This window comes from Mauremys mutica, chromosome 7 (genome assembly GCF_020497125.1).
Source record: "Mauremys mutica isolate MM-2020 ecotype Southern chromosome 7, ASM2049712v1, whole genome shotgun sequence".
In the NCBI taxonomy this organism is placed as follows: Eukaryota; Metazoa; Chordata; order Testudines; family Geoemydidae; genus Mauremys; species Mauremys mutica.
The window spans coordinates 68,463,162-68,489,840 of NC_059078.1; the positions used below are offsets into that span (position 1 = coordinate 68,463,162).

General features: G+C 43.1%; 1 long non-coding RNA gene across 1 annotated transcript; it reads left to right on the forward strand.

Moving 5' to 3' along the window:
* Positions 1–2,939: 2,939 nt before the first annotated feature.
* LOC123373626 lies at positions 2,940–26,517 on the forward strand. The gene is made up of 3 exons (XR_006580788.1): positions 2,940–2,986; positions 26,208–26,312; positions 26,395–26,517. It is a non-coding gene; the product is annotated as an uncharacterized LOC123373626 (long non-coding RNA).
* The last annotated feature ends 162 nt before the right edge of the window (positions 26,518–26,679 follow it).

The following is a 26,679-nucleotide window of genomic DNA, read 5'->3' on the forward strand; positions in this document are numbered from 1 at the left end:
AATCCTCCCTCATTCTTCTCTTCTGCAGACTAAACCATCCCAGTTCCCTCAGCCTCTCCTCATAAGTCATGTGCTCCAGCCCCCTAATCATTTTTGTTGCCCTCCACTGGATTTTCCAATTTTTCCACATCCTTCTTGCAATGTGGGGCCCAAACTGCATGTAGTACTCTAGATGAGGCCTCACCAATGTTGAATAGAGGAGAATGATCATGTCCCTCGATCTGCTGGCAATGCCCCTACTTATACAGCCCAAAATGCTGTTAGCCTTCTTGACAAAGGCCAGAGGAGGGAGTGTTAGTGCCTGTGCGGACTTCTGGGAAGTGCATGGGGTGGAAGGGGATGCTGGGATGCTCTGGAACCACTCCTTCAAAGCCAGTCAGGACTCTGGGGGAGCCTCCTCTCTGAGCAGACTGTCTCCAGGGCAAGAAGCTTACACCTTCCTGGGTCTGACCTCAGAGCATTCAGCATGCCCTTCCACACCATGCACTTTCCGCAGTGAGTCCGCCCAGGCGGGGTCCTGGGGCAGCCAGAGGACCCTGCACCCCAACTCCGCAGTAAGATGTGACTCTCAGCCAGACTGTAAAACAGAAGGTTTATTAGATGATGGGAACACAGTTTAAGCAGAGCTTGTTGGTACAGAAAACAGAACCCCTCTGTCAGGTCCATCTTGCGGGGTGGGGAGCCCAGAACCAAGTTCTGAGTCTCTCCCCATTTCCCCAGCCAGCTCCAAACTGACACTCCCTCCTCTGGCCTCTGTGTCTCTTCCGGACAAGGAGGCCACCTGATCTCTTTGTCCCCAACACCTTCAGTTGGCATCTTGCAGGGGAAACTGAGGCACCCACACAGTATTCAGAGAAAATATTAAGAACATTCCCACTTCATCACAACAGGTGCAACAAAATATAATACTGTATATTGAAGTAGGCAAGTGCTGCTTCTGACTTTCCACTTTTAATTGACCCTTGTAATCTTGTGGCGCTGACGCGTTGTAGCTTCATTTTATATCGGATTACAGGGTGGAAGCGGGGGGGGCACCACCATTTTGGGCCCCACCAAAAATTATACAAACCTGCCGCCTATGTTATGGAGAGATCCCCTCATCCCGGGGGCAGAAAAGGACTGCCCCTGCCATGGTCAAACACACCCTCCCTTCGACCCCCTCCTGCCAGCTACTGTGAGTGAAATTAACAAGGATGCCAGAAACCTAGCCCTGGGGGCTGAACCATCAGGGAACAGCTGAGTTTAAACTATTCTTATGCAGGGAGCAGGCTTCTCTCTCCCTCCCTCAGTCAGTCTTCTTTTCTTACCGGTCTTCCATATCAGCCCGTACCAGCTTACTTTCACCTCTGCCCGTAACCCCCTTCCTTCTAGACTCTTTACCCATTTCCTCCCTGAGATCCTGCCTCTGTCCACAGACCTTCCATCTTTGCCGAACCCCCTCTCTCTTCCTCCCCACTCTGCATTCTAGAGGTTGCTTCTTTCTTCTCCCCCACATTGCCTGGGCTCCATCAGGAGGAGCGTTGAGAGCACAGGAGAGACAGACTCTTTGCTCTCAGTTCCATGGCCCCTGGGCAGCTAGGAGAGGAATTGCAAGAAAGCCCTGGGCCAGAGTATACTCAGTCACCCTGTGGGAATGGCACAGATATAGTCTGGTTGACACATAGGAGCTGTGAGGTGGGTGGAGAAGGCTCAGCGAAGACAGAATCTTCCAAGAATTTAGGGTCAAACTCTCAAAAGTCTCGACTGAACATGTGTGAACTGAGATTTTTATAAGGGTTGGTAGATGACTGGCTGTCTGCAGGGCCAGTGCAAGGATGTTTCGCGCCCTAGGCAAAACTTCCACCTTGCGCCCCCACCCGCACCTCCGCCCTGAGGCACCCCCACTCCGTGGCAGCTCCCCGCTCCGCCCTGAGGTGCCCCTCTTGCGGCAGCTACCCCCCTCCGCCCTGAGGTGCCCCCCACCCGCAGCCCTGAGCTCACTCTCCCGCCCCAGCTCACCCCTGCTCCGTGCACAAGCACCCCGAGCACGCCATCGCTGCTTCACTTCTCCCACCAATCAGCTTAGGCACCGCAAGCTTGGGAGGTGGGAGAAGTGAAGCAGCCATGGTGTGCTTGGGGAGGAGGCGGAGCAGGGGTGAGCTGGGGCAGGGAGTTCCCCTGCGTGCTGCCCCCACACTTACTTGCTGCAGGCGGCCCTCCTTGCACTCTCCTGCCCCAGCTCCCTCTGCCTAAATGCCGGTGGCGACCAGGGCGGCCGAAGATCCGGCCGCTGCGGTCACTGCCGAAGAAAATGGCGCCCCCCAAATCCCAGCCCTAGGCGACTGCCTAGGTTGTCTAAATGGTTGCACCGGCCCTGGCTGTCTGAACTATTCATTTCCTGGGAATGTGCAGCTCCTTGTCACCAGACCACATTGTGATGGTGTACCTCATGAGGCTTTATGTAAATATGCTTATGAATGTATATATGACATAACTGGAATATGTTTTATACTACATATGCCATGTAACATATCTCTGTAAAGGTTGTGCTCTACTGAATCTATTCATCCTATTTGTATGCATGTGTTGTTGCATTCAAAGTTATGAATATTGGCTGTGTACTTGCTTGATTTTTAAGTAGACTTTGTAAAGCATTTGGTCAGCTTCTTGAGAAAGGAATGTGCAAATTAAGTGCCCAATCAAGAAACACTTAAAGGACAATGAATCTTAGAAGGCTCCAATCCACATAAGAAGTCTACCTGAGGACGTTCAGGGTAGCATGTAAACAATGGGTGCTGCCTGTAAAAACTGAGTCAGGCATGGACATGTGACTTGCCCATGTGACTCCAAAACTCCATCTTGGAGCTGGACTTTGCATAGGAGAGAGGAGGGGGTCTCCGCCCACAAGAGAAAGACTATTTAAACCCCTGGGAGACCCTTCCATTTTGTCTTCAGCTGGAGAAGAAGACTAGTCTGTAAAAGGAAGCTTACTGGAATTCTTCTGAGGGTGAGGTTTTTATCTGCACTCAGTTTTCTTACTGTATTAGACATAGACTTGCATGTTCTATTATATTTTGCTTGGTAATCACTTTGTTCTGTCTGCTATTACTTGGAACCACTTAAATCCTACTTTCTGTATTTAATAAAATCACTTTTTACTTATTAATTAACCCAGAGTATGTATTAATACCTGGGGGGGGGGGGGGGCAAACAGCAGTGCATATCTCTCTATCAGTGTTATAGAGGGCGAACAATTTGTGTTTACCCTGTATAAGTTTTATACGGGGTAAAATGGCTTTATTTGGGTTTAGACCCTATTGGGAGTTGTGCATCTGAGTGTTAAAGACAGGAACACTTCTTAAGCTGCTTTTAGTTTAAGCCTGCAGCTGTTGGGGGATGTGGTTCAGACCTGCATCTGAGTTTGCAGCAGGCTAGCGAGTCTGGCTCAAACCAGGCAGGACAGTGAAGTCCCAAGCTGCGAGGGCAAGAAAGCAGGGGCAGAAGTAGTCTTGGCACATCATTTGGCAGTCACAAGGGGGTTTCTGTGATCAACCCATCACACACAAAAAACCAAGCTTTTTAAAAACACTTAATAAGAGAGATTACACTAAGCAGTAACTGTGGGCCAAATCCTGAAGTCAAGATTGTACAGGCAAAACTCCTATGGATAAATAATGGGTGTGAAAAACAGATTTTGAAAATGTTGATTGATGTAAATAGGAGCTTTTCCTGTGCATGGATAGCAGGATTGGGGGCTAAGGGGCTTTTTGGACCTGGCTTTCTACATGCATAATGTTTTTGCCCAGGGTTTGGCAAATTCAATCGCTCAGATTGGCATACAGAAATTGCATACAGAATTGAGTAGGTAGATGATTAATTACCCAACTTGACCTGTGCAAATGTGATTGATACCTACCAGCCTGAGTATTTTGCATGCTCAAAACTTGTATGTGAAAATTACATGTGAAGAAGATGATATGGCTGGGAAAACTTCTGGGCACAAGTATAAAAGCCTGGTTTCAAGGGTCCCTTCCCTGTGAGAGCTGTAGCCCAGTCTTTTAGACTAAGAAGGTTGGCAATAGAGATGGGCTTTAGCCAAACCCCCAGCTCCAAATCCCCCCACATTTTGGAGAGGTTTAGTTCTGACTCCATACTTCATTGCAGGTTTATATAGGTCAGAAGCCTGTTTCTGGACACCCCTAGGTGTTGCTCAGACCCATCTTTACCTCAGACAGTTTGGACAATGACCCAAAAGTTTTGGTTATTTGTTAAACAGAACCACTGCACTTTTCCTGCTAGTAAACATACATTGTGTTGCAATGAGCTGCATGTACTGCCCATCCTGTGAATTAGTCTTTGTTAGCTGCTTTCTGAGCCTTTGCTGAATTATTTATGTCTCCATTTCAGCAGCCCCATTAGATGGTTCACTGGAAACTCCAGGGCTTGTATCATCACAGGCAACATCTGACCGTGCAGGACAGAAAACCTGAGGTTTACATAGTGCAATGCTAATTTACAATACATCAGGGAAAAGAGAAATGTATATCCACCAGGGTTATGAGGGAGAAAGTCACATTCATATGGAAGTAGGGGTTTTAATTTCTGTGCAGATGACAGGTCCCTAGAAGAAGTCTATAAAATCATTCCATTTTAGTTTGCAAAGGTTGGGGAGAGTTTTTAATTTTAATGGAGTGTCTCTCACTCACACGTGGAATCAGGCAACCAGCCACTCAAAGCATGTGAATGCTTGCTTCTTTCTGCCCCACTGCTCACCGGGCGGGCTATTCCTGATGAGCCTCACTGTGTCCCTCAGGCTATATCTACACTATGCATCTTACAATGGCGTGGCTCTGCCGCTGTAGCTGCGCCGTTGTAAGGTGCTCTATGTAGTCGCTCTTTATTGCTGGGAGACAGCTCTCCTGGTGACAAAATAAAACCACCTCCAACAAGAGGCGGTAGCTTTGTCGCTGGGAGTGTGGCTCCCGCTGAAGCGCTGTCCACACTGGTGCTTTTTGTCATTCAGGAGAGTGTATTTTCACACCCCTGAATGACAAAAATTTTAACAACCAACACTCTGACAACCGTTGACTCAAGATACCCCAGATTCACCTAACCACAATCTTTTCCCAGGTGTAGCTGCATCTTAACACCTTTTACCTCAATTTAGCTGGTTGAAGTTGACTCTGGGATGAGCCAATGGTCAATTTTGACCAGCTAAATCCAAGTAAAAATGTTAACCTGTATGTCTACACTGGAGAGAGATCACAGAGAGGTCAGGGTTAGCTAACGTGTACTAGTGAACCCTGACCTCCTTCCCCAGTCTGGAATCCTAGCCCCATTAAGAGTCCAGTCGTGTTCAGTACCTTTGCTGGGTGCTGCGCCATTCTATTTTTTCCTCATTGGTAGAGACCTTGTGGGTCCAATGGCTCTGAAAAATTGCAAATGAAATGTGTAAACTCCATAATCCAGCTCCCTAGCACACATGCAAGTCACAGAAGCCCTTGCCCCAGGTCTTTTGTACTCCAGTCTGTCATTATAATTGAGAATTTAACTCTAACTTCACTGACCTGAGCATGTACCCTCAGCCAGCTGGCTTTGGCATTACTCTTGAACGTGTGCTGATGTGTGCAAGAGGGGCCCCTCTCCTATGTACCTTACAAACCTGACTGGAATGTTTACTTCTGACCTTGTGTAAAGCTGACAGACCCCAGTCGTCGGCGGGCAGGATTGAAACGGGGACCTCTGAAGCTTAGTGCATGAGTCTCTACTGCATGATCTAAAAACCAACTGGCTCTTAGCTAAGGCTGTAGAGAAAACTCATTTAACTCTCTCTCTAAGAGGTCTCAGTGCCACTAGATGGGACAGAACACCACACCACATTCCTTACAAGGTGCAAAGGAGTCTTTACTTTAGCCCCAGCATTAGGTGACTACCCTTCTCACTGCTAAGTTAATGAATGTGCAGAGCAAATTATTCCTTACATGGTAACATAGTAGCCTTGAAAAATCTAGTGTTTAAAACAAACAACTGCTGCACATGCTCAGAATCTGATATTCTTTTATATATATATATATAATGTCAGCCAAATAAAAACCAATTCCCTTTGAGGCTGATCACTCCTTTCCATGTGTCTGATGAATGTAAAACAGAGGAATACAAAAACATTCTGTCCTTTATATTAGATATTACTCTTAAGTGAGATCTTCAGTAGGCTAGTTTCAGTGGAGGACCTTGAAGTCAGGGATCTGCTGTAAAACTTTCCAGGTTCTTTTGGAATATGTTGTTCCTTTTTATTGACCAGGGTTTTTTTTAATGTCCTTTCTGATGGCAATTGTGAGTGGCTGTTCTCCAGCTTTTCCCAGGACACCCTTTCATCACTGCCACCTGATTATATTGTTGTTTACTGAATTAAGAAAGGGGTGATTGTTTTTGATATGTCTTGATATGGCTGGCACCACACAGACTAATGGCAACCCAAGGATTAGCTGCTATTTGATGGTACGCTGAAAACTGTCCTCTCTGGCAAGTGAGGAGCTGTCAGCAGTGATGGCTTGTCTTTTATGTAACCTCATAGGCGAATCCTGCACATCCTTCTTGTGGAGAGCTCACACTGAATTTAAGGAGAGTTCCAAACACAGCAGTCTGAGACAGGACACTTCCTCCTGGAACTTTGTAACTTGACAGATCTTCCCAGGCATACACTTTACATATGGTGAAGAGATATGAATTTTCAGTCTGGCATAAATCTTCCCATGTGTGGAAATATCCAAACTGCCTGATCACAGTAGACCAGTGATCATTCTTGGGTGCAGTATCCTGCGTGGTCAGTGCTGGATGGTCCTTTCATAGTCATAGTGCTCCTAAATATGTCATTCGGTGGCATTAGTCACAGATTGTAAACTCCACAGGGAATAGTCTTAAAGTGCTCCTACAAAAAATAATAAAAATATTAAGTAATACTTTATTTTTGGATTTGACATCACTTCTGCAATTCAGACTATAAGCTCTTTGGGGCACTGTCTCTCAGTATGTTTATGTAGAGCCTGTAGCCAAAGGGGAACCAGATCTTGCGTTGGGCATCTTGGCTTTACTATCATACAGCTAGAGCTGTACGGAAGATTGAGTTCTGTTTCACAAAGGATTTCGAAATTTGGATTTGTTCCAAATTTCAGTGAAAACCAAAAATTTCAAGATTCTCCACAGAGAAAATATTTTCGTTTCTGGTCAATTGAAATATTTCATTTAGATTTGACTTTTTATTTTGAAGTGTGTATAATAAATAAAACTTCAAAGCTGATTTCAAAACAAAAAATTGAAACATTATTCCAAAAATATCAAAATGGAATGTTTTCACAGTGTCAGAACTTTCCCCCCTGTTTTTCTTCTAAATGAAATTCCAGCAAAACAACCTCATTTTGTGAAGTGTTATCTAAATTTATCTGACTAATGCTAAATATAAGTAAAAAACAGCAGTGATGCAACCAGTTATATTGTGTGAGTTGGTAAGACCAAGCAGAATCTATCTCCTTTGGTTGCTACTTCATCTTCTTCGTCTGCTGTGTTGTTGATCTGGGTACAGTGGCTACAGCTGCTGGTCTTCCTTGAGTCATTCATTTAATTTCCTGTTGTGTCACATAATGGAAAAACAACACATTTGGCCGCAGGTTCAGAGTGCCTCCAAGCAAGATCTAACAGTCATTTTTTTAATCAACTTGCTCATAAGTTTTACAGACACTAACATTTTTTTTGCATCCATATTTTAATTGCACTGTAAAAAGTTACTTTATTTTCATCCTCTTAAAAACTCTGCTCTCAGAGGCAGGAGCTGCAGTCCTTATTTAGGGCCAGAATTGGATACCTTTGCTCACACTACCACTTTACTTTGTAAGTAGTCCATTTAAGTAACTGGGAGCAAGATGTTGTTCAGTATGAGTAAGGGCATCAGAATCTGACCCATCTGGCTTGATTTAAAGCTCATTATACTCAATGGAAGGACTTATTTAGCTTCAGTGGGCTTTGAAGTGGCCTTTGCAAGTAAAGCTCTCATTGATTTCAATGGGAGTTGTAACATCTCAAGGACTATGGCATTTGGACATTAATGTTTGGTAAGATCAAAGAACTGATGGCTTAAAAATAGTCTTGCATTCAGTGTGCTTTAGGCCAATAATTGTCTAACATTTTTATACTACAGTCCATTTCTTATAACAAAAATTCTCCCTTATAGTTTCACCTCCCTTCCCAATGCTCCAATCCTCTACCACTTATCAGAAGATCAGGTTCTGTGGCCCATTAGGAACTGCTAGTGTTCCATGGACTACAATTTGAGAACCACTGTTTACATTGTATCTCTGAGCTAATATTAAGGTGACTTGGGGTGCAGGGCTTTAACAGGCAAATCTTTTCCCATATCACCTTATGGCAAAACAATAAGACCTAGTTCTATTCTGTAGCCCATTTCCAATAGTTAATGTAGGAAAATATATGACCTCCTTTTAAAAGTCTTTGAGCAGTGGATGTATCTACAGATAGTGATCCAATATGGCAGTTGGTCTTTTATATTCAAGGGAATTCAGATGACATTTCTGGGTGAAAAGTATGGATTCTGGAAGGCGCAAAATGAAGTACATGCTATTACGCTGTCTGGAGTGACTCATGACCATGAGTGCCTATGTCAGGATGGACTGTCAAAAACAGGGCAGACACCCCAAAGTGGTGATGTGTTCAGGGGCGGCTCTAGGAATTTGGCCGCCCCAAGTACGGTGGCACGCCGCGGGGGGCGCGCTGGCGGTTGCCGGTCCCGCGGCTCCGGGGGATCTCTTGTAGACTTGCCTGCGGAGGGTCCGCTGGTCCCGCGGCTCCGGCGGAGCATCCGCAGTCATGCCTGCGGGAGGTCCGCCGGAGCCACCTGCCACCCTCCCGGCAAAATGCCGCCCCAAGCGCGTGCTTGGCGCGCTGGGGTCTGGAGCCGGCCCTGAATGTGTTCTATAATTTGATTTCACCAAGCCAGGAACAAATGTGAACTCTTGGATTACTGTGATAGTCTTACCATGGAGTCACAGACAGTCCTCTCCAGTCTATCTTGCCACCCAGACAAACTGGACTTAGTGACAAATGGTCATTTACACCAAAAGTCACACCTCATTCAGGTTGCTTCCAATCCCAAGAAACCAGTCACTTACCCCAGATCAATTGGTACCCTAGATCTTACCATGACAATGCCTGTAGCCAACCCTATAATAACTATCTAAAGCCTATAACTTACAGACATTTCATAGTCTAAACACTAAATACATTCTTATAAGACTAATAGTTTTGCTCAAAATAGGTAACATACAGGTGAACTGGTCTGGTCTCCACCTACTAGGTTGCCAGATCTTAGCTAATGCCTGCAGCCTGGGCAAGAGCTGGACCCATTAGGGCAATTGGCCTTTTATTTTCAAGGGAACTCAAGCCATTTCTGGGTGAAACGTATGGATTCTGGAAGGCACAAAGTGAAGTGCATTCCCAACCAAAAAAAAAAAATGATTTAGCTGTTGATCAAAAACACTTTGTTGTATCAAACAGTGTCCATCCACTTCCATTCAGCTCTACCAAGTTCGTTTTTCACAATATATTAACTGCAGATAGTTATCTCAGACAAGAACATATGATGGAAAGTGGGAGTAATGTCTTCAAAAGATATGAGCTAAGCTAATGTGGTATATTCAGAATTTCGAATGCATAAAAAATGAATAGCTAAAACAGTCGGAAGAGACATTAGACAACATTAATGAAGCCTCCAGGGGCAATAATTTAAAACAGACCCAATTTATGGTAGTATTGAGTGTTACCTTACTTGTGTGAGATTTTTAAAGAAACCATCACCAGGTCTTTGCAACAAACATCTTATGAAAGAACCCTTCCTTTTTCACACCATGGGGGAGTTGGCCAGATCTATTATTTGGGAAGAAAATTTTTTATGTTGTGGTAGTACCGAGAGGTTCCAAGTGAGATCAGGGCCCCCTTCGTCTAGGCAGTGGATGTATATCCATGTAGGGTGGTGAAGAACTGGAATGGGTTACCTAGGGAGGTAGTGGAATCTCCTTCCTTAGAGGTTTTTAAGGTCAGGCTTGACAAAGCCCTGGCTGGGATGATTTAGTTGGGTTTGGTCCTGCTTTGAGCAGGGGGTTGGACTAGATGACCTCCTGAGGTCCCTTCCAACCCTGAGATTCTATGATATGGATTAAGACAGTACTGATTTAAAGAGCTAACCTAAATAGATAGGACAGACAACAGGCGGGAGAAAGGAAATATTCCCTTTCTACTAATGGGGAATTGTGGCACAGAGAGATGCTCATTATGACCAGCAAGAGATTGAGCTAACCACTTGAGTGCACATTTAACGTGAAATCAGTAATACTCACACAAGTGCGTAGCTGAATCAGAACCTTATTGCTTTTTCCCAAGGTCACACAAGACATCCATAGTAGAGCTGGGAACCAAAGCCAGATTTCCTAAGTCTCAATCCAGTGCCTTAACCACAAGATTTGAGACATTCCATAGCCAAAGAGAATGGTAGCACAGTACTCCCTGTGGACTGACAGCCTGCCTCTGTGGGTCTTTTGTGACTTGGCTAGCTGCTAAGGTCTCACAGTCCAAAATCCCTTTCAGGGTATAAAGAATGCAAAGTAGAGGCAGTTCCTTGCCGTTCAAGGCTAATTATAAACAAAATAATCTCTCACCCTGATAGGCTAAATTCTCTCTATCGGTATGTCTACACTGCCACTAAAAACCCATGGCTGTCCATACCGCTGACTCAGGGTTACACGGCTCAGGCTAAGGGGCTGTTTAACTGTGGTGTAGATGTTGTGGCCTGGGCTCTAGGACCCTGTGAGGTGGGAGGGTCCTAGAGGTTAGGCTGCAGCCCGAGCCTGAACATCTACACTAAAATTAACCAGCCCCTTAGCCTGAGCCCCACAAGCCTGAGTCAGCTGGCACAGGGAGCTGCTAGTGTCCAATTGCTATGTAGACATACCCTTTGGAATTAAAACATCAGTGTTCCTTCTGGGCTCCTGCCACTGACTGTGACCAGCAATGGGCCCTCCTGTCAGCTGACAGCAAGCAGTTCCTTTTATTTCAGCCTGCTGGTCCTTGATTGGCTGTTGCTGGTCCCCTGCCCTTCTGGCTGTTCAAGGACCAGATCTCACTGGTTTCCAAAATGGCTGCTCTTTTCCTCAGAGAGGTGTTTTCTGGGGTGGGGTGCAGTAGAACAGCCAGTAGGGGGCCATAAAGACCTGTTACACTCCATCACAAAGCTATAGCACAGGGTAGGCCAAACAGTGAAACAATAAGATGGCTTATTGGGCACAGGGTTGAACTGGAAATAAAGCTCACATCAGAGTTCTATTATTGTTTGTATTTGGTGTGCAAATGCATCTTGGCTCTCTGAGAGTGGACTTCAGATAAGAGCCCAGACAGAGATATAATACAATGCAGCATACTATTACTTTATTTGGCAATAAACATTTCATACAAACAGTGTCCCAAAAAGCTTCACAGAGTTAGATAATACAGATACAGAGTTAAATAATAGCAGAAGGAGAGAGAAATTAAGTGGTCTAAGCAAGGGGAACAAGACATGTTACTAGATGAGATTTGAAGAGATGGCAAATGAATGAAACCGCTATAGGAAGGCTGTTCTAAGTGGTAGACGCCACAGAGAAGTCTCTGCAACAGCCTGGATGAATAGTGGAAAAGTGCATGCACAAACATATTGGCTAAAATGGTCTCTGTTTGATCAGGCCCTGCTTTTCCATCTGTGTGACTATTTTTGTTTGCACAAATATCTGGGCCCAGACTCTGATTCAATTTGCTTGCACTAGTTTAACCCCACTGAAATTATTCCTGATGAAAGTAAGCTCAAATCAAGCCCTTGCAGAGGAGTTTTCACTCCTGCTCATAGAGGTATTCATGCACTAATACAGTTGAGGGGTGAGCCTTTCCTTTGCCCTCTTCCTCCATGGATAGCCTTTCCAAGTGATAGGCTTACACCTGCATTTCTCTGAGTGGAATCCTGTAATTCACCCCACTGTTGGAATGGACTGGCCAGGCTACAGCACATCTGCTTACCAACCATGTCACCTTCAGTGGGCCCAACTAACTTTGCCCCTGCTACAGACGTCTCTCTAGGAGTTTGTGACCAGTTTGAAATTGCAGTGACTAAGGACCATTTCTCCAAAACAAGTATTATTTATTTGTCCAAAGGGGCACAGAGCTCAAAGGCTTAAAATAACAGCCTACTTGAAGATTGTCTTACCTAAACTTAAAGGCCTTTCCTTGCCAGTTTAAAGAGCTCCCTCTGGAACTGGCCACCCCCTAGCATTGCAGACTGCACCCTTGCAACTTCTGTCTTTCTGATAGTCTGATCTCTGGTCAGCGGTCTTTTATCCATTTCAAATTTCCTTTGTTCAGGAGTACCCACCCAAAGATATTCTAAATTTTCCAGCAGGGCTCCTAACCTTGGGCAAGCTGGCTTATGCATTTCCCCAGAGGGGATCGGATGTAGTCTTCCAACAGTGGATTCACTGTATTGTCCATTTTGAGCCCCAGACAGTTGAATTGGAGTAATTGGCAGGTTCCTGGGGAAAGCACCAGTTGGAATTAACCTTCAAGATTCCATAGAGCCAGACACACCACGATAACCATCTAATCCACATCTCTCTCTATATATTTATGTATCTATGTAACATTTATAAAATTAATACAGATGTTGTCCACATTCTATGGAGGCACCAACACACATGGTGCAAAGGAGTATATGTGCCTGGCCACCCTGTATACACAATAGTTTGGTGGGAATGTAACAAGGAAAGTGAATGTAAATTCTGTTAGACAGTCAATAAATCTAGCTTACATTTTCTCCCTCCCTTAATTAGGAAGAAACACAACTGTTTTTAAAACACTAGGGTCCACAGAATAAGTCAGTCATATTGCTTGTCCTTGGAAAAAGATTCAGAATGTTCTAGACCTGGTCATCTTCGGCTTTTCCCTAACATTCTCCCCACCCTGTCCTGGAGGGATTTCACACCTAATGTTTTCTTCAGGTACTGCTTCTGTTTGTAAAAATTTCAGGCCATCCACTTGGGGAACCAAAACCTTACCGTGTGACTTAGGTGACCAGTCATAGAGACCAAATATTGAATACTTACAGACACATGTACTATGGGCAGGTTACAAGAGCCCACAGGCCCAAATATGTTAATAAAACAATCCTCCTTTGAGTTACAAATAACAAACATATTAATAACAACCTTGATGTGTTTGCAAATAATTTGCAAAGAAGGACTAAACCCAATGAACAAATTGTGTGCAACAAACCATTCAGCTAGCTCTACTCTGCATCAACTGCTGCTAGATTGTGTGAAGGGACAGAGAAGAATCCAGTATTAAAAGGGTACAGGAAACTGGGAAGCCATTACTAGAAATACAACCCATATCTTCTGACTTCTAGTCCTGCATACTAAACAGTAGCCCACACTGCCTTGTTAAGTTGAGTCCTACAGTATTTTTGAAAATCTGGGCCCTAGAGTTTGAGTAATTCTGGTGGCTTCTTTCCAGTTCCTTTTCTTTATAGAAAAGCATTGTTCCTTAAAACACCCTTTCCTTTCATCAAAATATTTTGGGGAGTTTTTCAAAGGTGCAGATTATTGTGAGTTAAGCACCCTATGCTTTTTGCCTGTGAAAACAACCCTTTTCGTGTTTACTTTAGAACATACTTGTGTTTTTATTGCTCATTAGAAAAAAAATGACACCACTTTCTGCCACATGGCTAGTCACTAACTGCTGCAGAGTCAAGGCTGCTTGGTATAACACCTTCATGCTTAAGAACTACACTTAGGAGGGTTGACCATGGAAAAATCAGAACATGTAAGGAATATTGTTATGATGTTAAGGCGATGATTCCAGCTGGTGTTAGTAATAGCTCTGTTTCTTGCAGCTTTTTTTCCCTTTTTTCTCCTTTGCCCATCTATGTGAGAATAAGATTGAATTTTCTAGCTTGGGTTACTAAACTTTCAGCTCCTGGAACTGCTGTTATTAATCAGCTGTCATGGCACACCATAAAGAAGTGGCTTTAAAAACCATGTTTGCTTTTTAGGCTGATCATACGAAGAGGTGAAGCAGGGAGAGTGATGCATAATGCACACATTTTAATGTGCCTATGATGGTGCCGCAATATTTAGTTTGAATGATTTGTTTTAATTTTCAAAATAAATATCCGAGAAGATTTGCCAACAAAGCTGATTAATACTTCTCCCCCAGTGGATGACTTAATTTTTATAGCTTAGACTAATAGATTTGTCATGGCCTCATTTAGAGAGGGTTGTCATTGGTTTTTTGAATGCCTTTTGATCACTGGTTAATATATGTTATGAAGCAACAGATAAGAATGCAAGGATTTGCTTGACATGAAAGAACCAGTTGGACCAAAATGCAAGAAGGGAAAGAGTTCCTCTTGAATTTCCCCAGGCCTCATCTGCTGTGGGATGTTCAATTGTCTGTGCAGCTCCACCTGTGCTAACCCCGGTGCACAGAGGAAAAATTGTCCTAAGCCACAATTGTCATCAGTGCCCTTGATCCCCGCTCAAAACAGGTGCAATAGCATCCTTGCCTGTCTACAGTAAGTGTTAGCACTGGTGCAGCTACAATACTGGTGAAAATAGGACAAATCTTCAGAGTACTGAAGGCCTCATTTTCAATAGTAAAGCCTCCTGCCTTTGATGTGAATTTAGTGACAGGTTTTGGCTTGTCAGCCCTGGGAATTGGAGTCCTCCATTTATCCACAGAGCAGCTACAGCAAGGGCAGCAGCAGTGCTAGTGCCTCCCTAGTGCTCCTAGCAGCAGTGCTAATGTGCCTCAGCCAAAGCAAGTGCCTCGACTCTCTCTGCCTCAGTTCCCCAAATGTAAGATTGGAATGACATGACTTCCTTTCTCTCACTCTTTGTCTGTCTTTTTAGAGTGTGCGCTCTTTAGGGCAGGGACTCTCTCTCCTTATGTGTTTGCACAGTGCTTATACAATGAAGCCTGAAGTTTCTAGGTGCTGCTGGACTATGAGGAATAAATAATAACAGCATTCTCCTCTCTATGTAGGGCCTGGTCCGAACCCGTTGAAGTCAATGTGACTGGTTAAGAGTGAATCAGGTATCCCAGGCCACATGTATGACATTGTTATAATATGCATTGTTTGCATTCTCAGTTGGGTTTATTTCCTTTTTGATGCATGGTGGGGTGGAAACAATGCAGGTTAGGGAAGGAGTTATGCTTATAATGTGTAAGCTTCTATGCCCTGATCCAAATCCCATTAAAACCAATGGGACCCCTTTCATTGACTTCAGTAGACTTTTTGGATTGGGACTCTAGTTGCTAAAGGCTCATAGGAAACACTTTTCTCAGCTAGCCCCTGTTGACTAGTTGCTCATTTCTTCAGATTTGACCAGCATATTTCTTTATGGGTGCAATGGGACGCTAAGAACCTGAATGCTGGGAGGGCTTCCCATGTAATTTAGTGGTAGTAAGAGTACACTATACTACAAGCAAGGGTGATTGAAAGGAAATGAGTCTTCGTGCTATTTTAAGCACTGGAACCATACTGTTGTGCTATTAGAAAGCTGTAAATCATTTTAAATGGCCATGGACACACATTATTTCACATGTAGCTATTTCCAAATAATTCACACTCATCTCAGCCTCAAGTTTGTCCACTGCTGGCTAGATAAGACTGACTCTGTTGCCAATATGGAAATATTATTAACGGAAATATCTTAGTCTCCTGATTTCACATATCCCAAATAGCCGCAGAGCCTGCACTATCCATACATTCTGCTTTGAAAACATTTATTTAATCTCTAATATGGAACCCTTTCACCCAGATTCAGGCCTAGGGGCGAAGGGGAGCACAGTTTGCTCCTGGCCTGCTCACAGATGCAGCTTCCCAAGATGGGATTCAGAGTAGCAGCCGTGTTAGTCTGTATCCGCAAAAAAAACAGGAGTACTTGTGGCACCTTAAAGACTAACAAATTTATTGTAGCATGAGCTTTCGTGAGCTAAAGCTCACTTCTTCGGATGCATAGAATGGAACACACAGACAGGAGATATTTATACATACAGAGAACATGAAAAGGTGGAAGTATGCATACCAACAGGCAGAGTCTAATCAATAATCAATAGCTCATCTCAATTGATTAGACTCTGCCTGTTGGTATGCATACTTCCACCTTTTCATGTTCTCTGTATGTATAAATATCTCCTGTCTGTGTGTTCCATTCTATGCATCCGAAGAAGTGAGCTTTAGCTCACGAAAGCTCATGCTACAATAAATTTGTTAGTCTTTAAGGTGCCACAAGTACTCCTGTTTTTTTTTCTTCCCAAGATGGATATTCACCCCAGGGGAGGCGACATAGTGGTGTTGACCATTGCTTCAAAATGTGGCCAGGCCTCCACAAGAACCCTGATGGTGAAGGTTGTCTGGAAGAGATACTGAAGTAGTTCATCTCCTGGCTTCTCTGATCACTTCTACATCAAACAGCGTTTGCAGATGGGTAAGACCACTAATTCCTGGAAGACATTCTGCCAGGAAAGTCTCTGAGCCTGGGTTCTGTTTGTGGGTGAATCAGCCCCTTGATGATAATCTTGATTGAACAGGGTGTGTAGACTGAACTCTCCTCCCACTTCTAGAGCTGGTTCCTCCAGATTGAGGCTGAGGCTGGCTGGTAGGGGAGAGTGAAAGGAAACTTGCTCTGCTGCTGTTTACACTTTCCCTCTCTTGTAAATGACTAGAAGATTTTAGTTTTCAATGGAGTCAATCTGGCACCTTTAATGAGCACTAACTTTTTTGTAAAGGAAACACCCTTCTCCCCCCCCTCCCAAAAAAATATTTTAAGAAACTTACTTAATAGGCATGAATGAATCAACTTGGATGGTCTCTTTTGGATATTAAAGGGGTACCGTTTTTTGTTCTCCTGTGTTATAGTAAAAGCACAACTGGAGCTTTTTAAAAAAAGAAAACATTTTATATATTACTGACTTGTGTGACCCTAGAATAAAATGTTATTGATTTTGAAATGTATAGTATACTGTAAAAAATTAAATTATTAAAACATTTTTGCTTCCACAATTTATTCGCAAGAATAAAAGCTGGGGATAATAGTGAGGATAATCTTTAATGACAAATGGATAGAAATGTCAGCAAGGTCTTATCATTAAAAGATACCTGTTCAAGGTCTAACTATAAATCTTAAGTACTCCTGTGGTCTTTTCAGGAATTCAGCCATTAATGCTGTCCAAGCATTAGCATTTTTGCAGTTCAGAAATGCAGAATCAGGTGAAAGATGATTCTCGACAATAGAAAATGAAGATGGTGACTGAAAGACCATTACTGAAGTATTAGGACACCAGTGGCTTGGGACACATTGCTACCCTGAAGGTTTTATATTTTACAAACAAGAGGTGCAGCCTCTGATGTGCTAACAAAATACCAGTGGGCAAATGGGGAAAGTGACATGCCTGTTAACACCTGAATGATCATGGTTTGGACTTGTGAGCCCTCTGATGGCCCCCAAAATACCATTAAGATGCCATGAGTATGTTTATCCTAATGACTCCTCCTATCAGTGCGACCTTGCCTATGTGGAGAATTTTGAGAAAACTTCTCTCTGTTGCACTTGCACTCAAACACTAGGATCGACACAAGTGCAAGGGCAGACTGGTTGCTGGCCTTTTTACCATCATGTCATCAAGACCCTTTTTTGAACGTGGTTGTGCAATGTAGCAGTGAAAATGTCTGTGCCCAGTCTACTACAAGAGTGCTCCAGCTCGCCAGCACCGGTGAAGCTGCAATGATGCTAGTGCAACAATGCAAGGTGTCAGTATCGATGGAGCCTAAGAGGTTAGACTGGAGTAAATTTATAGAGGGTCTGTATGGGGCAATCATTTAAGTTACATATTTTGTTCATCTGATGTCTTTATATGTTTTAGGGTGGGATTGTTCAAAGTATTCAGTGTTGGCCTAACTTCTCTCTTATTTGAAGGAAATGGCAGTTTTACCATTGATTTCAACAGCAACAGAGTTAGATCAATGCTGAATGCTCTGGAAAATCCCATCCTTCATGTCAAGTATCAGGAGATAGCTGTGTTAGTCTGTATCCACAAAAACAACAAGGAGTCTGGTGGCATCTCAAAGACTAATTTATTTGGGCATAAGCTTTCGTGGATAAAAATACCTCACTTCTTCAGATGCATGGAGTGAAAATTACGGATGCAGGCATTATATAATGACACATGAAGAGAAGGGAGTTACCTCACAAGTGGGGAACCAGTGTTGACAGGGCCAGTTAGATCAGGGTGGATGTAGTCCACTCCCAATAATAGCTGAGGAGGTGTCAATACCAGGAGAGGCAAAGCTGCTTTTGTAAAGAGCCAGCTACTCCCAGTCCCTATTCAAGCCCAAATTAATGGTGTTAAATTTGCAAATGAATTTGAGTTCTGCTGTTTCTCTTTGAAGTCTGTTTCTGAAGTTTTTTTGTTCAAGAATAGTTACTTTTAAATCTGTTATAGAATGTCCAGGGAGATTGAAGTGTTCACCTACTGGCTTTTGTATCTTACCATTCCTGATATCTGATTTGTGTCCATTTATTCTTTTACGTAGGGACTATCCAGTTTGGCCAATGTACATGGCAGAAGGGCATTGCTGGCACATGATGGCATATATAACGTTAGTAGACAAATGCAGGTGAATGAGCCCTTGATGGTGTGGCTGATGTGGTTGGGTCCTCTGATGGTGTCACTAGAGTAGATATGGGGACAGAGTAGGCAACGAAGTTTGCTACAGGGATTGGTTCCTGGGTTGGTGTTTCTGTGGTGTGGTGTGTAGTTGCTGGTGAATATTTGTTTCAGTTTGCGGGGTTGTCTGCAAGCGAGGACTGGCCTGCCTCCCAAGGTCTGTGAGAGTGAGGGATCGTTTTCCAGAATAGGTTGTAGATTGTTGATAATCCGGTGGAGCGGTGTTAGCTGGGGGCAGTACGTGATGGCCAGTGGTGTTCTGTTGTTTTCCTTGTTGGGTCTGTCCTGTAGTAGGAGATTTCTGGGTACCCGTCTCGCTCTGTCATTCTGTTTCCTTACTTCCCTAGGTGGGTATTGTAGTTTTAAGAATGCTTGAAAAAGATCTTATAGGTGTTTGTCTCTGTCTGAGGGATTGGAGCAAATTCTGTTGTATCTTAGGGCTTGTCTGTAAACAATGGATCATGTGATGTGTCCTGGATGGAAGCTGGAGGCATGTAGGTAAGTGTAGCAGTCAGTAGGTTTACGATATAGGGTGATGTTTATGTGATCATCACTTATTTGCACTGTAGTGTCCAGGAAGTGGATCTCTTGTGTGGACTGGTCCAGGCTGAGGTTGATGGTGGGGTGGAAATTGTTGAAATCCAGGTGGAATTCTTCAAGGGCCTTCTCTCTGTGGGTCCATATGATGAAGATGTCATCAATGTAGCTCAAGTAGAGGAGGGGCGCTAGGGGACGAGAGCTGAGGAAGCATTGTTCTAAGTCAGCCATAAAAACGTTGGCATACTGTGGGGCCATGCGGGTACCCACAGCAGTGCCACTGACTTGAAGGTATAAGTTGTCCCCAAATCTGAAATGGTTGTGGATGAGGACAAAGTCACAAAGCTTAGCCACCAGGTGTGCTGTGACCACATCCTTCATGTGTTATGGCATAAAGCATATGATAGTAACAAGTCTGAGCCTGATTCTGTTCACTCTGACTCTAGGGTAAATCATAGAAGTCAATGAAATGACAGGTATTTAATGTGGTTTATCTAATCCTCTTCAAATTCATATCTTTAGTTAGTTTGGATTAATTTTCCTGGATGCCCTCATGTAGACAAGCCCTAAAAGCGATAAATAAAAGTCTCCATCTAAATATTAAAGTTAATTTTATAAATTTTAATAAAGGACCAAAGAATTCTGGGTTAAGATACCTGGAAGGATTGTGCACTTTAAAATATGTTACACTAATAATCAGATGTACAGATCCTGTTCTTCAAACTTAGTCACTGTGGAAATGTATGATCAGCACTTTTAGTATGAGTGATTCTTTCATTTTATCCTTTTTTTTTTTTTTTTTTTAATATACTGGCTGAATTGTAATTCTCATTGACATAATGTCTGCATCTGAAGAAAATCTGAATCTGCATCTGAAGAAAATAGGTTAAGTGTACCACAGACATTCCTATTGTCCAATTTGGTGAACAAACGACTAATGACTTCAGAAAGAGCATGTTTGTGAAATAAGATTGTACAGAAAACAAATATTAATAATTCTGACGGCGTGATATAAGTAGGGAAAGGGCTGGTTAGCATTATGCCTCCAGACAGACACACTAATTCAAAGTCTTGCATTAGGATCACAAAACAGACTGAAAAACAAAGTTCATAAGTTTATTCCAAATCACATGCAAGCAAATGAAACAAAGTCCTAACGGCTATAAAAGAATAAAATCTCCCCCAAAGAGAAAGCCAGGAAAAGAAAAACAGAGATTGAAGGAAGACACGTTGGAACAGATTGTGGAGAGACATTTGCTAAGAGAAGGGAATGGAAAGTTTTGATCATGGGGAAGATAAGAAATACCAAAAACAACTGCATGCTAAGTGATCCCACAGGGAAAGATTGGCTTCCAGTGCAGGTGTACTGACTAGAACAGGTTTGCCTATAATAAGCAGATAGGGCACTGTCAGAGTAGCTTGGCTATACATTATTTCCATCATATCATTCACTGTTCCCCCTAATAAATTAAATTAATGATGGTTGGCTGACATAAGCCTCACAGTCATAAAACTCAAGATCCACCCTTAATAGGCAGATGAGGGACTCAAAAGCAGCATGCGGCTCATCTCCATTTTTGACCTTGTGCCTAAATAGAGACCTGTCTAAAAGGAGGAGGGGAGCTGGCACTCTGGGACACTAATTCAACTTAATGCTGAATATGATTGAAACTGTCTCTGTAGGCAGTAAAGTATACACTCCATAAGGTCTAGGAATAATGACATGCTGTAAATTCATTTAATTTTAATTTTAAAAGCTTGCTCAAAGGTAGAATTACTGGAAGAGCTTCAGCTTTACTGGGGAGCTGTGGTTTTTTGTTTTTAAATCTCTGGCTTCTCTAGGCTGCCTTTATTCAATTACAGCTAGAGCTCTAACCATCCAATAATCTGGGTGCAGATTGTATTACTATTACAGTACCATTCACATTAAGAGTCAACTGAATTGTTCTAGCAGTTTGTAGGTTGTTTCCCCCCCCACCCCCCGTCATGACAAGCCTCCTATAAAGTACTAAGAGACAAGACATGCCAGATCTTACAAAGGGTGTACTGTGTGTTTGCATTTGTACACTCTGTGGGCTGAATTCTGCCACTGACACAATGGGCATGCATGGAGTTAACGGAGAACAGAATAGGGCCCATTAAATCGTAGTAGACCTATATTTGCAGCCCAAATAATTAACAGTCTGGAGGCAAGTTAGGAAAATAACAGAGTGAACTCCAGTCCCAAGGCTCCCCAGCAGGATTTCGAGTGACAGCATGCTCCAGGAATCACATACCACTTAGGAGCACCACAACATCAGAACATACTCTCAGGGGCTGATTTTATCCTTAGGGCAGGGCATTGTTTGTAGCTGTTTGTGGAAACAGCAGAATTCCACAAATTAACCGTTTAGTAGGCGTCCTTGCCAGTTCACCACTGTACTATATTCTCTCACAATGAGCCTCCAGTCAGATCAGCATTATATGACTTGCTATTACTATGCCTTTCTAAATCAGCCATCACCATAGTGCATCAGAACAGACTAGAACCCTACATATTAATTAATCATGGTTTATTTTCCGCCTGGAGACTCCTCCAAGCCTTTCTATCCATTCTTCTGCTTTGCTCCTACTACCTGCAAGGCACTGCATCATGACAGCTGTCCTGATGGTCAAGAAGGGAGCCCATGGGCCCTGCTCTTGTACCAGCTAGAGGGGTTGCCGAAGAGTGACACAGAGTGGCATCCATGTAAGACAGGCTTCCTCTACACTGTTTTGATTCAGACATGTAATGATCTGTATTCAATACTTTACACTGCCTTCAGGCAAGGCCCTTATGCGCTAGATTTGCCTACCAACTTCCTGTGGTCACTAGCCTTCACTGGTGACATGAAGCAATCCATTTCCACCCCATTGGGGCTGTGACATTCTGTTTCTGCAATGCTCCCAGGTCCTGCTAGTGCAGGAATGAAGGGCTTTGATGGAATATTGCTGCTGTCTATTTGTGAGCTGGCCAGATAGTACTTTGGAAAAGTGCATTTCCTAGTGCAATAAAGTTATGCAAGAAAGTGTATGATGCTATAGTGTGCCTGTTCATTTGGTTTTTAAAAAACTCTCTTTCCACAGTGTTTTCTACCTTGTACATCCCATTGAACTGGAGAAATTATGGCTAAGAAAATGTTCTCCAGTGAAAGCAGATGTACTTTCATGCATTTATCTGTGAGTGCATTCTGTGAAATGAGTTGCCAGAGTGGTATTCATTGCCGTCTTTAAATGAATTCATTCAGATGGAATTTGTGACCGTCTTGTGGTCACTTGGCAGGAAAATTCTTTAGTAAATGAGTTTGCCAGCAGGAATGTTTGTTGAAAAGGTGAATTTGAAGTAAATATCAGAATTCAAATTTGTTATTATATTATTTCAAATATTCAAACAGAAACTTGATTCTTAGAGTTAATCATCTGATAACATAATCAATGCCATGTGACCTGTGTGTCCAATCAAAGCAGGCCAAATTTCAAATACTCGCAACAAAGCTACAGGCTATTTTGCAGAAATTATTCAACAAATAATTGTAACAGCTCTTATGTGTTTGTGCAGTGCCTACCACAATGGGGTCTTTTATCATGATTGGAGCTTCCAGGTCTTACTGCAATACCGTTGCTACTACTAGTAGTACTACTAGTTACTGCTATTTTCTCAAATGTATTTATCTTAGCAGACAGTATGGGAGCAGGAAATGAGTGAAATTTGTCCTAAATTAAATGATTAATTATGAATTATTCACCAACTGCTGATACACAATAGTCCTGTAGCAATGGAGGGGTTAACACACAGTCCAGACATGGCCTGATAGGTTGGAAATTTTCCATTGTGAGGTTTCTTGATTGTTTTGTTTGATGCTACCACTGGGTGAATACTACAAATACTGGATGATTTATACACAATCACTGCAGTGAAACCTGCATTTGATTCAGTGGTTTTCAATGACCTTTTTATTCTGTTTTCCCCCAAATGTGTGTAAGAGCCAATTTTTGTTCCCAAAAGTATAAGCAGAAAGAGACAGTTTCCTGAATGTGCTTCTGAATTTGCATTTTTATTTTCATTGGAAGTGTGTATGCAGCTATCTTGTAAGTTCTTTGTGAATTTGGGAGTCATCTAATAAGGGAATAGAACCAATGTCATCTGCTTTAGATGACGAGTGGCACGGGATTGCTAGCAAATACTCAAAATGTTGGTCATGGCAAATAATGCATGAGAAATCCATAGGCTGAAATATATTTGCATCAACTAGTCATCAAACAGTGAACACACTCCTACAAAATAAAGAGAATTCACAAACAAACAAAAGGTGTGTGTGTGTGTGTGTGTGTGTGTTGGGGGGAGGCATATGGGGGGAGCTGAACTCATTGGATAAATTATTTGCTCTGCATAGTCTGCCCAGCTCTATTTGGTTTGGAGGTGATCTTTTATGTTCCTGGTGTGCAAGGTCATAAATCTGGCCACAGTACTAGCTGTGTTTAATAACCTCCACTCTTCTTCAATTTGGGACCAAGCTGTTTACACAGCAAATCTGCCTGATCTAGATAAGATTCACTCATCTGAAATTTCAAACTTTACCAGCTACATGAGCCAGCAGAGGCATAGTGGGCTCTGTTCTTAGGGGACAGATAGCGCTGAAATTTCTTTTACACTGCATCCATCTCATGAAGACGCAGGTAATTTTCAAACCCTATACCAGAAACTAGAAAAACCAGAAAGAGAGAGAGCCACAGCTGCAGCAGGATTAGTAAATGAGGGTTTAAATGATGTGTTGAAAGTAGGGATGGTCAGAATGATTCAGGCATGGAGTGAACTTTCTGTCTTGAACCAGAACTTTCTGGAGCTTAAAAAAATGTTCATTTGGGATTTGGCCTGCATTTTTAGTGTGGTGTGTTCACTGGTCTCTGCAGTTGTGGGTATGGGCCAGGACTGGAACTGAACATTGCAATGAGGCCAATCTTTCTTGCAGTATTTCTGGCCTGCCTACAAGTAGGGTGCTGGAAGTCTTGTCAGAGAGTCTGTCCTACCAAGATTTCCAGCCCATCTTAGCAGATCCATGTGTTGCAGATAGTTTGGGGAAGGTTCGACACTCCAGACTTAATGGAACCTCTGAATGTTTGGGGATCCACACACTCATTGTTAACTAAAGCAGAACTGTCAGCTTGAACCTTTCTCTGCAGGGATGGGCACCGTATAAGAATCTAAGCATGGGAGTGGGAGCCAGGAATTACAGAAGGTTAATCCCTGCTCTGACAGTGACTCCTCCTGTAATCTTGGATGTGTCAGATAGGGCTAAAACATTAATCACGTTTAGTGATGGGAGACACTGAGCGCCCTTATATCTCATTGATTTCAGCATGTTCAATGACTAGCAGGCTGGGCCCTTAACCTTGCTTCCTTAGTCTCCCTATCTATAATATGGAGATATTACCTACCTACCCTACCTATCACACCGGAGTGCTGCATATGAGGATTAATGAATAAGGACCCCAATTCAGGAAAGCAATTAAGCATGTGCTTAAATTCATGCCTATTCAGGAAAGCAGTTAAGCATGTGTTAAGCCTAATCACAATCCCAAGAGAGGAGTACCTCATGAAAACCAGTGTTAAAGGTGGCATAAATCCATTGTAAGAAAAGACTAATGAACAATTGGCTAGGAAGCTGCTGTCTTGATGTGAGACTAGGCCCCTGTCTGTATTACCTCTGTGTTTGGCACTGGTGCGACTACTACAGCGATACTGTGTCGTGTTCTGATGTTCACAGTTCAAGAAGGATATTGGTGAATTGGAGAGGGTTTGAACAAGAGCCATGAGAATAATTTAAGAACTGGGACACATGCCTTTTAGAGAGAGACTAAGGAGCTTGATCTGTTTAGTTTATCAAAGAGAAGGTTCAGGAGTAACCTGATAACAGTCCATAAGTACCTACACGGCACCAGAAATTTGAGAATAGAGAGCTCTTCAATCTAGCAGTCAAAGCTATAACAAGATCCAGTGGCTGGAAGCTGAAGATAGACAAATTCAGACTAGAAATGTGGTGCAAATTTTTAACAGGGAGGGTAATTAACCATTGGATCAACTTAACACAATCTGTGGTGGACTCTCCATCTCTGGACAAATTGAAATCAAGATTTAAATAAAAAATGTTGTGTAGTTCAAATCAGAATTAATTCAGGGAAATCCTATGGTCTGTGTTATGTAGGATGTCAGACTTGATAATCCCAGGATCCCTTCTGGCCTTGCATCTATGAATCTGCATTAAGGACATTCACATACATGTAAGTAAATGTAGTTATCCCCAGTGCAACACTCTAATGTGAATGCACTGCACAGGCACATGTGGGGCATACCGTGGTGCATCTTAATCAGACTGGAAAGTAAAGTGCATTGCTTTGCACCAGTGCACTGATGTCATTAAGCATGAATTTCTTTAACAGAAATAGGGCCTAGGAATCAAATAATTCAGCTTACCTTTGACTGCATGAGAAAGCAGAGACATTCAAATCTGGTGCAGAATAGGTTTTGTTATTTTTCTAAAAAATAACACTGGGCCCAGGGGCAGCTCTATGTATTTTGCCGCCCCAAGCACGGCAGTCAGTCTGCTTTCGGCGGCGCGCCTGCGGGAGGTCCCGCGCCTTCGGCGTACCCGCCGCTGAATTACCGCTGAAACTGTGGGACCAGCGGACCTCCCGCAGGCATGCCGCCAAAGGCAGCCTGACTGATGCCCTCACGGCAACCAGCAGGCTGCCCCCCGTGGCTTGCCGCCCCAGGCACGCACTTGGTGTGCTGGTGCCTGGAGCTGCCCCTGACTGGACCTTACAACAACTTGCAAAGTCTTTGGCTCTTTCTTGCATTCCAGAGGGAGCCACATTTCTACTTTGCATCATCAGATTGAACCTCCTGCCACGGGGTACCAGCAGGACAATGGTGGCTTCCGATGAAAGACCATTTACACCAAAAGGAGGTAGGTGTGTAACAGGTGTTCTGAAAGTTCTTTTTGAAGGTTATATATTTGGTGTGTATTTTTTATTTCTGTTTCTACACAGCTTTTCATTGAAAAGAACCTTTGGAACTACTGGCTCTGCAAATCTCATCATTTTCAATGTCATGAAAAGAAAAAAAAAAAAGCTGTGTGCTTCTGTGTAAAGCAAGTTTAATTTAACCAAGAGCAAATTAGCATGCCTGGATGGTCCTAAGTGCAATAATTAATTACATGGATATTGCTGGAAAGATGCAGTACACTTCGCTAACAAAAAAATAAACTCAAATATTTGGAAATGAGTCCTTTATTATTGAGATATAAGGGGAGTCAATATTGAACAAGTTTGTCT